The following is a 14,888-nucleotide window of genomic DNA, read 5'->3' on the forward strand; positions in this document are numbered from 1 at the left end:
CAACATCCTTTTAAGTCCCTCCTTTTCTCATCCCCTGGCCTTCCAGAAGCCCCAAGATAGCAACTTATCAGGCCTGCTTCCCCAGATAGATAATGGGTTTTTTCCCATTCGAACTTTCCTGTTGGTTATCTCAGGCTATGGAGAGCAGCTCATCACTGAGATCTAAGAGACAAATCACACTAAGGTGTTAGCAGCCGTGCTTAGTGTGCGGCCCCTCCTGGGAGTGTTTATATTTAAAAAGGCATGACTCTGGTGGTCAAGTATCAGAGGCCACATGCACAAATGAGGGAGAAACGCTTTACTGAAGCAAAACTCTGGGCACTTGAATCACAATGTTTAACCAGCAACCAAATTCCCATGGATGGGCGGTACAGCCATTCACTACCTCAAGAAGGCCAAAAAAGGCAGACTCCTGTAATTTTCTCATGGTCAGGAAAGTTCTGATATAATAATGAATCTAAAATACTGACTTGATACTGAATATCCCCAAATTCCACAGACCCGAATCCACCCTCATGGTCCACTTTGGTAGTAAAGAGCATAACAGAGTGATGGGCCTGACAAGTGATGACATTTCTGGAGTAGCCTCATGCCTGTGCTTGTTAATCTCCAACAGATGGATGCACATACTTGGCCTTTTTACTTGACGATTTCCTGTACTAGAAGTGTCCATTTAACTGAGCCCTCCCAGATTTTTCTCTGTGTCTGGACTCTCCCTTCAACAGGAGGACAACAGGAGTCTGGGGAACAAAAGCCAACAGCTCCATTGATAGAAAGGATAGCCACCCTGACAGAAGGGTGAGGTTTGTGAGAGGAACAGGAGATTTGATTTCTGTCCTCTCAAATAGATGCTCCATTCCAAAGTGCATGCTGAAACCTGTATAAGAAGGAGGTTCTGGTCAGCCCAGCATTTTTCTGTCTTTCATGTTAACAGTGCAGTGCAGAGGCAGGGAGGACACCTGGGCAAAACAATTGCAAGAAAAAGATTTTCCTGATGAGAGAGAGGGAGGTTTCACCCTATAAGTGATTTAGCACACCGCCCAGCATGTATGTCTGAGTGCAAAGAGAAAATTTGGTGAAAAATCAGAATAACTGGATGCATAGCAGTAAGCAGTAGTAACAGCACCTGTTAAAGCAAATAGCCTGTTCATGAGCTGGACCTGAGAATGCAGAAGGAACCTGAGGTAACTCTGCATTCAGTATGCTTCTAGAGACATTATGGTTACAGGAAATGATGGTCAACCCATGGAGGATCAAGAAGAGGGTGGGGATTGAGACTTTGCCTTTAGCCTTCATGACCTGAAGAGGTGAATATTCTTTGGGGAAATTGGTAGTTAAGGGAGAATCATATGTGTATTAATTATATATAGTAAGTGATTATTGCTGTGCCTTTGTTAACCATTTAATAAATGTATATGTAGTTCATTAACAGTGTTTTGACTCTGCTCAATTTCTGTTTACAAAGTCCCAGGTGAAACAAATCCATTTAATGGGTTGTTTTAATAGGAAAGCCTGAACTCACATGAATCCAAGGAATCAATGGTCTCAATCAGGGGCTTCCCAGTAGGGGTTGCCAATAAATGAGGCTTCTAAGCTAACCGGCACACCTCAGTTGGGCTGGTTTACAGGACCTCCCTGAATATCAAGCAAAGTGTTTATCATAAACCGAGCACCAGCCAATGGTAGAGATCCCTGCAATATAAGCAAGTCCCTTCTCCTGATGGAAATCACCAGAGATAGTCTAGAATCTGAAGATACTGGGGACTTCAAGAGCCACTGGGTGGAGGCTGTGGGGCCAGAGGAGCTCCCAAACCATAGAGGAAAAACAGCCAAGGAGTGTCAGACATGCAGCTACATTCACTATTGTCCATGACTCTCCATATCCTGGAGAAATGTCACTGTGATAAAACTTAAAATACACAAATGCAGATAATGGTAGGGGGCTTAGGGAAAGGTCAGTCCAAGAACAATCTTTGAGTGATATACACTAAGACTGTGTCCACATGCAGTGCTATGTCACTAGATGTTTCTCCCTTCCAACCCACCACATACACTACTGCCAGAGTCATTTTTCTAAGGTAGAACATTACTTCATTTCCCGGATTAGTTCTTCCATAGCTCCTTCCTGCCTGTAGAATAACACTGATCTGCTCACATAGAGCGCTTGTGCTCTGGCCTTAGGCTCACCATCTCACTTCCTGTCTCACCCACCTTCTGTAACCTGTACACTCCAGACAAGCCAAACCCCTGGTGAAAAGTGAAAGTGAAGTCCCTTGGTTGTGTCCTACTCTTTGCAACCCCATGGAACCCACCAGGCTCCTCCATCCATAGGATGTTCCAGGCAAGAATACCGGAGTGAGTTGCCATTTCCTTATCCAAGCAATCCTCCCAACCCAGGGATCAAACCCAGGTATCCCAGATTTCAGGCAGACTTACCAGCTGAGCCACCAGGGAATCCCCAGACCCCTTGTGGGGAAATAGAAAAAAAAAAAAAAAAAGAGATCTCCCAACCCCCAAATCCTCACCACAAAAACTGTTGTGAAGGAAAACATGTTTATTATTGAATAAACATTAAAGCAGAATGGGATGAGCATCAGAGGCAACCCACTATGTGACTGCAGAGACAGAAAGGAATCTTGCACCTCTTTTGTGGTCAGACAGAACCCATTAAATACATGTTTTCAGGATACACCATAACTAGTCCTCAATTAAGAGCACTTGTGGTCATTCAGACTCCATCCTAGCTTTCTCATCTACTGGGGGGACCACCTGTGTTGACTGTATCGGTTGGAGAAACAAACTTAACAAATATTTACCACAAGAGATCGTTTTGCAAATTGGAGCAAGGTGCCCAGAGAAGTTAGACTCCTAAACTCCTACAGCAACTGAGAGGTGGGGCTCTACTTCCCTTGATATTTGCATTTCAAAGAGATAGTTCCCAGGTCCTCCAGGTAACATTCCAGAGCTGTGAGACCTTTGAGAGGCTTCTTCAGCCATTTAAAAGATTTACATTCATTTGAAAGGGACAGGGAATGAAATTTGGAAAGAAATGGGAGAAGTGGGGAGAAAGTCTCCTCCTTTATTCTCAACCAGGAGAATTAAGGGTCTCATTTTTAATCTGCATTTGCCTTACACCACTCACTGTTTCATACAGGCACCCCATCGGTTCCCATATCTTTGTGCTATTTTTCTATTTGGAACACCTTCCCCTCTTCTTCCTCCTCTTCTTTTCTCTCATTATTCAAGGTATATATTAACTATCACCTCTTCCTTGAGGTCTTCTTTGGCCTTGCTAGATATTGAGATGTGGCTACTACAGATGGTCCCTGACTTGCAATTTTTCAATTTTGCAATGCCAGTCAGCTGGGTGATCATGAGAGTAAACATCCAAAACAAAACCATTCTGTTTTTCAGCTTTAGCACGGGATTCAAGAAATTACATGAGACAGTTCAAACTTTATTGTAAAATAAGTTTTATGTTAGATAAATCGGCCCAACTGCTGGCTAATATAAGTGTTCTGAACACATTTACCAATCTCAGTTACTTTCAGTTTGGTTGCTCAGTCGTGTCCAACTCTTTGCAACCCTACAGAGTGCAGCACGCCAGGCCTCCCTCTCCATCACCAACTCCTGAATTTACTCAAACTCATGTCCATTGAGTCGGTGATCCCATCCAACCACCTCACCCTCTCTTGTCCCCTTCTCTTCCCACCTTCAATCTTTCCCACCATCAGGGTCTTTTCCAATTAGTCAGTTCTTCGCATTAGGTGACCAAAGTATTGAAGCTTCAGCTTCAGCATCCTTCCAATGAATATTCAGGACTAATTTAATTCAGGATGGACTGGTTGGATCTCCTTGCAGTCCAAGAGTCTTCTCCAACACCACAGTTCAAAAGCATCAATTCTCCGGCACTCAGCTTTCTTTATAGTCCAACTCTCACATCCATACATGACCACTGGAAAAACTATGTCTTTGACTAGATGGACCTTTGTTGACAAAGTAATGTCTCTGCTTTTTAATATGCTGTCTAGGTTGGTCATAACTTTTCTTCCAAGGAGCAAGCGTCTTTTAATTTCATGGCTGCGGTCACCATCTGCAGTGATTTTGGAGCCAAAATAAATAAATAAAGTCTGTCACTGTTTCCACTGTTTCCCCATCTATTTGCCATGAAGTGATGGGACCAAATGCCATGATCTTAGTTTTCTGAATGTTGAGCTTTAAGCCAACTTTTTCACTCTCCTCTTTCACTTTCATCAAGAGGCTCTTTAGTTCTTCACTTTCTGCCATAAGGGTGGTGTCATCTGCGTATCTGAGGTTATTGATATTTCTCCTTGCAATTTTGATTCCAGCTTGTGCTACTTCCAGCCCAGCATTTCTCATGATGTACTCTGCATATAAGTTAAATAAGCAGGGTGACAGTTTCCATCTTTGACATACTCCTTTCCATATTTGGAACCAGTCCATTGTTCCATGTCCAGTTCTAACAGTTGCTTCTTGACCTACATATAGATTTCTCAAGAGGCAGGTCAGGTGGTCTGGTATTCCCATCTCTTCAAGAATTTTCCACAGTTTGTTGTGATCCATCCACACAGTCAAAGGCTTCAGCATAGTCAATAGAGCAGAAGTAGATGTTTTTCTGGAACTCTGTTGCTTTTGTGATGATACAATGGATGTTGGCAATTTGATCTCTGGTTCCTCTGCCTTTTCTAAATCAAGCTGAACATCTGGAAATTCATGGTTCACATACTATTGAAGCCTGGCTTGGAGAATTTTGAGCATTATTTTACTAGCATATGAAAGAAAGTGAAAGTGAAGTCACTCAGTCGTGTCTGACTCTTTGTGACCCCATGGACTATAGCCCACCAGGCTCCTCTGTCCATGGGATTTTCCAGGCAAGAATACTGGAGTGGGTAGCCATTTCCTTTTCCAGGAGATCTTCCCGACGCAGGGATCAAACCTGGGTTTCCTATCAGGGAAGTCCACTAGCATGTGAGATGGAGTGCACCTATGCAGTAGTTTGAGCATTCTTTGGCACTGCCTTTCTTTGGGATTGGAATGAAAACCTTTTTCAGTCCAGTGGCCACTGCTGAGTTTTCCAAATTTGCTGGCATATTGACTGCAACACTTTCACAGCATCATCTTCTAGAATTTGAAATAGCTCAACTGGAATTACATCACCTCCACTAGTTTTTTGTTTTGTTTTGTTTTACCAACCTAGACAGCATATTAAAAAGCAGAGACATGAGTTTGCCAACAAAGATCCATCTAGTCAAGCTATGGTTTCTCCAGTAGTCATGTATGGATGTGAGAGTTGGACTATAAAGAAAGCTGAGCGCTGAACAATTGATGCTTTTGAACTGTGGTGTTGGAAAAGACTCTTGAGAGTCCCTTGGATAGCAAGGAGATCCAACCAGTCCATGCTAAAGATCAGTCCTGGGTGTTCATTGGAAGGACTGATGCTAAAGCTGAAGCTTCAATACTTTGGCCACCTGATGTAAAGAACTGACTCATTTGAAAAGATCCTGATGGTGGGAAAGATTGAAGGTTGGAAGAGAAGGGGACAAGAGAGGATGAGGTGGTTGGATGGCATCACCAACTCAATGAACATGAGTTTGAGTGAGCTCTGGGAGTTGGTGATAGGCAGGGAAGCCTGGCGTGCTGCACTCCATGGGGTTGCAAAGAGTTGGACACGACTGAGTGATTGAACTGAACTGAGGCTAAGCTTCAATGTTCTGTGGGTTCAATGTTTTAAATGCATTTTCAACTTCCAATGGGTTTATGAGGATATAATTCCATTGTAAATGATAGAAGATCTGTATTTAGTTTTTATCAGATAATCTCAAAGTTCAGGAGCCATTCCCCCTACAGGGCTTCTAACATTCCTCCTACATTAAATGGAGCTTCTCAAGGGCAATAACTTGGTAGGTCTAGTTGATCTTGTTATCCTTTATAATGTCTTGTACAGTAGCCATACAGTAAATGCACAATAGATTTTTGGAAAAATAGAAAACTAAGAAATCAGGCATTTTAAAGAAGAAAATCTCATTCAAATAAAAGTGATTTGTGCAATGATGCAGGGAAATTTCACAAACTCCAACTGCAGGAAGAACAACTGGGACTCATGGAACTGGGAAGTTATCAGGTAGCTTGTTTCTCCTCTCTTTGTTTCTTCGCCTGCCTGCCTGTCTCTCTTCAGCATCCGGCTTCTCTCCTAACCAGCTTTCTCTGCTTACTTATCAGCACTTGGGTGCTTGATCAGGGTTACTCCCAGAATGGCAGTCTTATCCTTAGAGTCTCTATCAGTATTAGCGTGTACTGGAAAGGAAATTTGTAAAACATATATTACTGAGACCCATTCAACAGGCTCTGATTCGGTAGCCAGGGGAAGAGGTATGAGATTTTACATTTCTAACAAGTTCTCAAATGATTCTGACAATCTGGGGGTGCAATTTGAGAATGATGGATCTATCTGACCTTTAAGTTCAGTTCCCCATGAAACAAAGTCCTGGGGCCCCAATGCCTGATTCTCATGAGAGATCATTTCAATAGTGGGTCAAATGTTAATCCCTATAACATTCAGCTGTGGACAAAGTTTGAAGTCACATGGTATATAGAAATGGTTGCCTTTTTTGAGGCTGTGGACTGGGAAGCTTTTCAACACAGGTGGATCTCTGGTAGAGTCATTCCCATAAGAATTTCCACACTGAACTGGATTCTTGGTCTATGCAGTTCATTTCTCCATAGCCAGTAGAGCCAGTAAGAACATAATGACCATCTATTGGGCATATCCAGCACATCAAAGTAAATCAAATCTTTATATCCAGCCCTAAATCATAAGAAATGGCTAAACACATGAATAGATGCTCAACATCATCTTCGTTAGTTCAGCTCAGTTGTCTCTGACTCTTTGCGACCCCATGGACCGCAGAACGCCAGGCCTCCCTGTCCATCACCAACTCCCAAGTTTACCCAAATTCATGTCCACTGAGTCGGTGATGCCATCTAACCATCTCATCCTCTATTGTCCCCTTCTTTTCCCACCTTCAATCTTTCCCAGCATCAAGGTCTTTTTCAATGAGTCAGTTCTTCGCATCAGGTGGCCAAAGTATTGAAGTTTTAGCATCAACATCAGTCCTTCCAATGAACACCCAGGACTGATCTCCTTCAGAATGGACTGGTTGGATCTCCTTGCAGTCCAAGGGACTCTCAAGAGTCTTCTCCAACACCACAGTTCAAAAGCATCAATTCTTCAGTCTTAAAATTGGCAAGTACATAGAGACAAAAAGTAAAATAGCATTACCATGGATGAATGGATAAACAAAATGTGGTATATCCATACAACAAAATATAACTCAATCTTAGGAGGGAAGGAAATACTGACACATGCTACAACATGGATGAATTTTGAGGCCATTATAAGTAAAATAAGGCAGTCACAAAAGGACAAAGACTGATTCTACTTATATGAGGTACCTAGATTAGGCAATCATAAAAATAGAAAGTAGAATGTGTGTGTGTGTGTCTGTGTGTCTGTGTATACATGTGCTTTCCTGGTAGCTTAGATGGTAAAGAATCTGCCTGCAGTGCCGGAGACCTGGGTTCTATCCCTGGTTTGGGAAGTTCCCCTGGAGAAGGAAATGGCTACCCACTCCAATATATATATACATAGTGATATACATATATATACATACATACATATATATATCACCATGTGTGTATGTATGTGTGTGTGTAAGTATGTATGTATATATGGCTTCCCAGGTGACTCAGTGGTAAAGAATATGCCTGCCAATGCAGGAGACATGTCTTACCCATTTCTATATCGCCTTCATTGTACCACCCAGTCATTTCCTTCTGGGGTTCTTCCATATTCCCTGGAGCACTGAAAGGGTACAGGGTGGGCAACAAAATAGCAATTGCTTTCTAATTGAATGCCCTTCTTTCTATTTGGTCTTTTAGGTCTCCCACGGAGTTTCCCAAACTTCTCTCCCATTTAGCCTTCTCCTGTGTTTTCCAACTCCAAGCCTTCACCTTTATTCCTTCTCCCTTTAGGACTATCTAGAATAGTTCTTTGCACAAGGCAATGCTTAAAAACAAGCTGCATCAATAAACAGGGTGGGAATTGGCTTCTCACATGTAGCTTAAAAGCGAATCAGATAAGGAGAAATAAATGTAGAAGGGAAAAATATCAATAGATCTGAGAAAAAAACAAAGCTACTATCAGTAAACTATTCTTAGCATAAGTATAATGTGGGCAGTGGGGGGCATTATAGGATATGGGTATCTATTTGTCAGAATTCTTCTAGTTATAAGTGACAGAATTAAAAACAAACTGGTTTAAGGAAGAAGGGCATGTATTAGGTCAAATTGTTGAAAGGTCCATGCATGGTTTCATTTCAGGCACAGCGATTTGCTGGCACTCAAGCACTGTGTTTATCACTGGAAGGTCCACATTTGCACCTCACTAGATTATCAGTCCAGAAGAAGAGAGTCCATTGTTCCCAATAGTTCCACTGTAATTCCAAGGGCTGGTTCACTGGCCTAATTCACCTCCTCTTTGAACCAGGGAATGGACATCTCTGCACAAACCTATGGACTGAGAGAGAGAGAGAGAGAGAGGGAGAGAGCTGGTTCCTTAAAGGAAAACAAGAATAATTGGGAATACATATTGAACAGAAAAAAGTAACATATGAACTTCATAGCCCACATCATTCACAAAACATTTTCAACTAATATAATGCCACTATTCCACATACAAATGAATATGTACTCATGGCTTCTATATAGAGAGTCAATCCAAATTCATGCATCCCAATGATCAGTGAACCCAACGTTAAGTCCAAGATCTTTGAACTCCCAACTTAATAATATTTTCTGGTGGTGAACAAGTGCCTCCTTGCCACACTTCTTCCTTCAAGTGATGACTATGGCCTCATATAAGAGTTCTTGATAACAAATCAATAATGAAAATACTAAGTGAAGTGAAAGTTGCTCAGCTGTGTCAAACTCTTTGCAACTCCATGGACTAAACAGTCCATGGAATTCTCCAGGCCAGAATACTGGAGTGGGTAGCCTTTCCCTTCTCCAGGATATCCTCCAACCCAGGAATCGAACCCAGATCTCCGACATTGCAGGCGGATTCTTTACCAGCTGAGCTATCAGGGAAGCCCTGAAAATACTAAAGATGAATATAAAAGATGTCTCTGAATATACCTGGTACCAGCCAGAAGAATACTTGATTAGGAAGCCAGAGCTTTTGCCTGAAGATATGACAAGATATGGTCAACACATTTCACAGCTTTTCTGGGGCATGAGTATGATCTACCCAAATGAGCTCCTCAGAGCTATTATATGCAGGACTTGAGTAACTAAACAAGAAAAAGAAGATGTGGTCATATTATATACATATTTTAATATATTACATTTATATTATTAAATTAATATTTCTATCATTAACAGTGGATGAGATGGTTGGATGGCATCACCGACTCAAGGGACATGAGTTTGGGTAAACTTGGGAGTTGGTGATGGACAGAGAGGACTGGCATGCTGCAGCCCATGGGGTCTAAGAGTCGACATGACTAAGTGACTGAACTGAACTGAATATCATTAATATATTATATGATATATATAACTATATATACTATATTTTAGTATTCTTTCTTATCATTGCCCAATGATAACAGTAACATGTTAGATCTAGAATCAGAATCTAAGATAGGACAAGATCAGAGAAGCCAGATATAGTGAATGTTAACCTCATGAAACTGAGCCTAAGGAAAAAACATGCTATGTTTATTAGACAAAGAATCCAGGCAAAAAAATAATCACAAGTGGTTAACCCATGATTCTATCCCTTTGTGTTCTTTAAGATAGGAATTATAGAGATTTAAAAGTATACGTAGACAAAAAAACAACTTCTGAATGCTGTCAGAGGACATCAGCACCCAGAAAAGCAGCCCATTGTCTTCAAAAGGAGGTAGGAAAAAATATAAAAGATAAAAAGTGAGACAAAAGAGGTAGGGATGGAGATCTGTCCTGGGAAGGGAGTCTTAAAAAAGAAGTTTCCAAACACCAGGAAACACCCTCACTGGCCAGTCTGTGGCGAGCCTTGGAACCTCAGAGGGCAATATAACCGGGAGGAAAAATAAATAATTAAAACCCACAGATTATGTGCCCAACGGTAACTCCCAGCGGAGAAGCAGCACAGATGCCCGCATTCACCACTAGCAAGCGGGGGTTGGGCAAGGAGGCTCGGGTTGGATTGCTTGGAGTAAGGACCAGGCCTGAATGCCCCGAGGGCAATCTGAGGGAATTAACTTGAGATAGCAACCCAGACTGTGGATAGGTATCCCGCAAAATGCCCTAACTTAAGACACCGCCAGGCCTGCTCACAGAACAAAGGACTGAGCAGAGCTAGCCGGCTGCAGACTGGCACATCCCCCGCTGGAGATAGGCAGGTGAGGGCAGCTGGAGACAGGCAGGCGAGGACAGCCAGAGCCGGAAGCGGGCAATCGCAGCTCCAGAGAGACATCATCTACCAAACTGCAAGCAGGCTTCGCTGCTAACCAAGATTTCTTGGGATTCTAGATGGTCGACATCCGCTGGGAGGGTCGCAGCCAGAGATCAGCTCCCCAGAAGACACATGGCACACCTGAGAAGGTGTGCCGGTAGTACACCCAGTAAACAGAGTGGCAGGGATGGGGGAGGCAATAAGTTGCAGGGACCATGCTCGCCAAATACCTGGTCACCTGAGCTGCTCAGACCTGGGAAGAGCACAAAACACAGGCCCAACTGAGTCTGCACCTTTGTGGAGTACCTGAGTACCTGAACCTGAGCGGCTTAGACCTAGGAAGTGCATACAACCCAGGGCCGATCTCAGACAGTTCCCAGCAGAGCAATCTAGAGCCTAAGCAGTGTAGACAGGGAAAGTACACACTCCGTGAGCAGGGGCAAACCCAGTGTGGCTGAGACACTGCGAGCACATGACAGTGTTATTTGTTTGCACTGTTCCTACCTCCCCACAGCATGACTGAACAAGTGAGCCTAAAAAAGTGTCCACCACCGCCCCCTTGTGTCAGGGTTGAAATTAGACACTGAAGAGACCAGCAAACAGGAGAAGCTAAAACAAACAGAGGGAACCAAACACCTTGGAAGTGACAGGTACAATAGATTAAAACCCTGTAGTTAGCACCAACTACATAGGAAGGGGCCTATAGATCTTGAGAAGTATAAGCTGGATCAAGGAACTATCTGAAAATGAACTGACCCCACACTGTCCACAACAACACCAGAGAAAGTCCTAGATATATTTTTAATATTATCACTTTTTTAATTAGAATTTTTTCCTATTTTTAAGTCCTCTATTACTCCTTTAATTTTCATTTTTATAACCTACGATTACTTTGCAAAAAAATACCCTATTTTTTAAAGCAAACTTCATATATATATATTATAATTTTTCTGACTTTGTTCTTTTCTTTAATATTGTATTTTTGAGAATCCAACCTCTACTCTAGATTTTTAATCTTTGCTTTTTGGTATTTGTTATCAATTTTGTACCTTTAAGAACCTGATCTTCAGTACCCATTTTTACTTGGAAGCGAGATTACCAGCTTGACTGTTCTCTCCCCCTTTGGACTCTCCTTTTTCTCCACCAGGTCACCTCTATCTCCTCCCTCCCCCTCCTCTTCCCAACCCAACTCTATGAATCTCTTTGTGTGTTCCGGACTGTGGAGAACACTTAGGGAACTGATTACTGGCTGGATCTGTCTCTCTCCTTTTGATTCCCCCTTTTCTCCTCCTGGCCACCTCTGTCTCCTTCCACCCTCTTCTCTTCTCCATGTAACTCTGTGAACCTCTCTGGGTGTCCCTCACTGTGGAGAAACATTTCATCTTTAACCTAGATGTTTTATCATCGGTGCTGTATAGATGGAGAAGTCTTGAGGCTACTGTAAGAATAAGACTGAAAATCAGAGGCAGGAGGCTTAAGTCCAAATCCTGAGAACAACAGAGAACTCCTGACTCCAGGGAACGTTAATTGAGAGGAGCTCATCAAAAGCCTCCATACTTACACTGAAACCAAGCACCACCCAAGGGCCAACAAGTTCCAGAGCAAGACATACCATGCAAATTCTCCAGCAACACAGGAACATAGCCCTGAGCTTCATATACAGGCTGCCCAAAGTCACTCCAAACCCACTGACATCTCATAACTCATTACTGGACACTTCATTGCACTGCAGAGAGAAGAAATCCAGCTCCACCCACCAGAACACAGACACAAGCTTCCCTAATCAGGAAACCTTGACAAGCCACCCGTCCAACCCCACCCACAGTGAGGAAACTCCACAATAAAGAGAACTCCACAAACTGCCAGAAGACGGAAAGGCCACCCCAAACACAGCAATATAAATAAGATGAAAAGGCAGAGAAATACCCAGCAGGTAAAGCAACAGGATAAATGCCCAGCAAACCAAAGAGGAAGAGATAGGGTATCTACCTGATAAAAAATTCTGAATAATGATAGTGAAAATGATCCAAACTCTTGAAAACAAATTGCAGTTATAGATAAATAGCCTGGAGACAAGAATTGAGAAGATGCAAGAAATGTTTAACAAGGACCTAGAAGAAATAAAAAAGAGTCAATATATAATGAATAATGCAATAAATGAGATCAAAAACACTCTGGAGGGAACCAACAGTAGAATAATGGAGGCAGAAGATAGAATGAGTGAGGTAGAAAGTAGAATGGTAGAAATAAATGAAACAGAGAGGAAAAAAGAATTAAAAGAAATGCGGGCAAGCTCAGAGACATCTTCGACAATGTTAAACGTCCCAACATTCAAATCATAGGAGTCCCAGAAGAAGAAGACAAAAAGAAAGACCATGAGAGAACACTTGAGGAGATAATAGTTGAAAGCTTCCCTAAAATGGGGAAGGAAATAGTCACCCAAGTCCAAGAAACCCAGAGAGTCCCAAACAGGATAAACCCAAGGCAAAACACCCCAAGACATATATTAATCAAATTAGCAAAGATCAAACACAAAGAACAAATATTAAAAGCAGCAAGGGAAAAACAACAAATAACACACAAGGGGATTCCCATAAGGATAACAGCTGATCTTTCAATAGAAACTCTTCAGGCCAGGAGGGAAAGGCAGGACATACTTAAAGTGATGAAAGACAATAACCTACAGCCCAGATTACTGTACCCAGCAAGGATCTCATTCAAGTATGAAGGAGAAATCAAAAGCTTTACAGACAAGCAAAAGCTCAGAGAATTCAGCACCTCCAAACCAGGTCTTCAACAAATGCTAAAGGACCTTCTCTAGACAAGAAACACAGAAAGGGCGTATAAACTCAAACCCAAAACTATAAAGTAAATGGCAACGGGATCATCAGTTCAGTCGCTCAGTCATGTCTGACTCTTTGTGACCCTACGAATCACAGCACGCCAGGCCTCCCTGTCCATCACCAACTCCCAGAGTTCACTCAAACTCATGTTCATCGAGTCGGCAATCTTGACTCCAGCTTGTGCTTCTTCCAGCCAAGCATTCTTCATGGTGGACTCTTCATATAAGTTAAATAAGCAGGGTGACAAGATACAGCCTTGACGTACTCCTTTTCCTATTTGGAACCAGTCGGTTGTTCCATGTCCAGTTCTAACTGTTGCTTCCTGACCTGCATACAGATTTCTCAAGAGGCAGGTCAGGTGGTCTGGGATTCCCATCTCTTTCAGAATGTTCCACAGTTTATTGTGATCCACACAGTCAAAGGCTTTGGCATAGTCAATGAAGTAGAAATAGATGTTTTTCTGGAACTCTGTTGCTTTCTCCATGATCCAGTGGATGTTGGAAATTTGATCACTGGTTCCTCTGCCTTTTCTAAAACCTGCCTGAACATCTGGAAGTTCATGGTTCACATATTGCTGAAGCCTAGCTTGGAGAATTTTGGGCATGACTTTACTAGCGTGTGAGATGAGTGCAATTGTGCAGTAGTTTGAGCATTCTTTGGCATTGCCTTTCTTTGGGATTGGAATGAAGACTGACTTTTCCATTCCTGTGGCCACTGCTGAGTTTTCCAAATTTGCTGGCATATTGAGTGCAGCACTTTCACGGCATCATCTTTCAGGATTTGAAATAGCTCAATTGGAATTCCATCTTATCAATAATTACCTTAAATGTAAATGGGTTGAATGCCCCAACCAAAAGACAAAGACTGGCTGAATGGATACAAAAACAAGACCCCTATATATGTTGTCTACAAGAGACCCACCTCGAAATGAAGGACACATACAGACTGAAAGTGAAGGGCTGGAAAAAGATATTCCATGCAAATAGAGACCAAAAGAAAGCAGGAGTAGCAATACTCAAATCAGATAAGATAGACTTTAAAACAAACGCTGTGAAAAGAGACAAGGAAGGACACTACATAATGATCAAAGGATCAATCCAAGAAGAAGATATAACAATTACAATTATAGATACACCCAACATAGGAGCACCACAATATGTAAGACAAATGCTAACAAGTATGAAAGGGGAAATTAACAATAACACAATAATAGTTGGAGACTCTAATATCCCACTCACAACTATGGATAGATCAACTAAATAGAAAATTAACAAGGAAACACAAACGTTAAATGATACAATAGACCAGTTAGACCTAATTGATATCTATAGGATATTTCACCCCAAAACAATGAATTTCACCTTTTTCTCAAGCACACACGGAACCTTCTCCAGGATAGATCACATCCTGGGCCATAAATCTAGCCTTGGTAAATTCAAATAAACTGAAATCATTCCAAGCATCTCTTCTGACCACAATGCAGTAAGATTAGATCTCAATTACAGGAGAAAAACCATTGAAAATTCCAACAT

The sequence above is a fragment of the Moschus berezovskii genome, chromosome X (genome assembly GCF_049115385.1).
Source record: "Moschus berezovskii isolate FMDL1 chromosome X, NW_MosBer_1.0, whole genome shotgun sequence".
Lineage (NCBI taxonomy): Eukaryota > Metazoa > Chordata > Mammalia > Artiodactyla > Moschidae > Moschus > Moschus berezovskii.